Source organism: Choloepus didactylus, chromosome 18 (assembly GCF_015220235.1).
Source record: "Choloepus didactylus isolate mChoDid1 chromosome 18, mChoDid1.pri, whole genome shotgun sequence".
Classification (NCBI taxonomy): domain Eukaryota; kingdom Metazoa; phylum Chordata; class Mammalia; order Pilosa; family Megalonychidae; genus Choloepus; species Choloepus didactylus.
The window spans coordinates 6506915-6509545 of NC_051324.1; positions in this window are offsets into that span (position 1 = coordinate 6506915).

The window sequence follows — 2631 nt, forward strand, 5'->3', positions numbered from 1 at the left end:
AGGCACTCTGGAGTAGATATTATAGAAGTAGAGAAGATATATGCATACATAAAAGATTTGTAATGCAAACAATATATATTTTTTAAGCCTACAAATAAGTAAGAAAAAACAAAAACCAACCCCTGAAAGGGACACAAGATTTGAAAATGCCCGTTACAAAAGAGGATATCTAAATTACCAGGGTTTTCCAGAGAAACAGAAACAACAGAACATGTGTATGTGTCATCTAATATAGTATAGTACAGTATAGTATAATATGGTATAGGGTAATATAATATAATGCAATACAATATAATATAATGGGATTTATCAGTTATAAGGAATTGGCTCATTATAATGTGAGGCTGTGGGGCTGGCAAGTCTGAATACTATTCAGCACATTTAAGAGTAGAGATTCTGGGAAGAGAGATGTTAAAATTTTTATTCCAAGTCTGTAGAGGAGGTAGGGAAGGAGAGGAAGGTGTAGTTTTGAGACAAAATTCCTTCTGATTTTTGAAACCCTGAGTTATGACTTTTAACACCTCCACTGACTGGATGAGGCCCACCCACACTGCTGATGGATTGTAGATGCTAATCCCATTTATCAAATGACCTTCATGGTAACAACTAAGCTAGTGTTTGACCAAACCACTGGACACCATAACCTAGCCCAGGGGACACATAAAATTAATCACAGCCAATAAACCTACAAAAAGGCCCTCAATTCACTAATGTATATCCTCTTACCAACAATTCCACTAGTAGGATATATGTACTTGTATGCACTGAAAGACATGTGCAATCAAGTTCTTGGCACTATTAATAACAGCCAAAACCTAGGGGGGAATTTACAGTAAAACAGATAAATAAATAGTGAATTGTGGTATATTCATATACTAGACAAATAGACTACACTGAAAATGAACAAACTACCATCATGTGTCATAAAATGGATGACTCTCATTAACAATGTAAATAAAAGATGACAGTAAATACACGCACTATGGTTCCACTTATATAAAATTCTCAACAGGCAAATGGTGATCAATGGTGATGTAAGTCAGGATAATGGTTTGGACCTTTGGGGAGAAAATAGGGGTGAGGACGGAAAATGAAGCCAACATAGAGGAGAACAAGCCAAGAGGTGGAGAAAGACTGGGTCCTGATGATACCATTTGAACCCCTGAGTCGAGCACATCTGATTTTACTTTGCTCTACCCTTGAACTTTTCAGTGACATGAGACTTGAGTTTCAGATGGGTTTCTGTCACTCACATCAGTCTTGACCAATAACTCTGATTGGTAGCCAATGCCTATTAGAAATTGAAACCTGAAAGGATCATTTCCCCCCATTTATAAAGGAGTCAGCAGAGTGAGCTGACAACACTAATAGGAGTTAGAAATTCCAGTTGTGCAAAGGCCCTATACTTCTCTACGTCTTAGTTTCCTCATCTGTGAATGCAGGAGTATGGCTAGGTGTGTATCCAGTTTGTAAAGTGGGTTGACTTCATTGTGGCTGCAGTGAGTTCAATTTTTCTCCATCACTATCTTCAAATCTGCTCCATCACATCTTCCTTCCTTTCCTTTGATAATAAACTCAGGCAGAACCAATAGCTTCTTTGGAACGCTTTTGGGTTTTAAAGAACAGTCTCATTCTTAGAATTAAAAAGCCCAATTCAAACTAATATCAAAACTTCAATGTGTTAGTTTGAAGCTGTTATGGATCCCAGATAAGATCATGTTCTTGTTTTATTCCATTCCTGTGGACCTATTGTAGTGGGACCTTTTGATTAGGTTATTTCAATTGCTATGTGACCCTCCTCCTTCAAGGTGGATACTAATCCTCTTACTGGAGTCCTTTATAAGAGGACAAAAGGCAAAAAGCGTCCCCAGAGAGCCTGAGAGAAGCTCAGAGAAGCCCCAGAGAAGTTTAGAGAAAAAGCCACAGAGAAGCCAGAAGCTGAAAGCAACGAAACCTGGAGCAAAGGAACAGCAGACACCGCCAAGTGTCTCTCCCGGTGACAGAGGAGCCCCGGGTGCCGGCAGCCTGTCTTCAGAGTCCAGGTATCGCCCTGCTGACGCCTTGAGTTAGACATTTTTCACGGCTTACGAACTGTAACTTGTAAGTTAATAAATCCCCATTGTAAAAGCCAACCCATCTCTGGCACATTGCATTTCGTCAGCTTTAACAAACCAAAACAGCACCTAATTTATTCCTGCCCTCCTGCTCGGCCAGCCAGGCCCCCAGTCGCCCCTCCAGAAACAGCAGGACAGAGACGAGTTGGGGCTGGAAAAGAATCACAGTGTAAGTGGTCGATCTCCACTTACACGTGTCGGAGGCGAGGGGAGAGTGGCCTTTCGTCTCCTGGTGGTGCTTTGGCCACTGAATGAGAAGATATTTCAAAGCGTGGAGGGACCCCAGGGTCATAAAAAGAGATTGCTCAATGTCATTGGTTAACAGGAAAATGCAAATCAAAACCACAATGACATACTATTTTGCACCCACTAGAACTGTTATTATTAAGAAAAAGAAAATAACAAGTGTTGGCAAGGACGCAGAGAAACTGAAACCCACATACATTGCTGGTGGGAACGCAAAGCAGTGCAGCTGCTGTCGGAAATCAGTTTGGCGGTTTCTCGGAAAATTGAACAT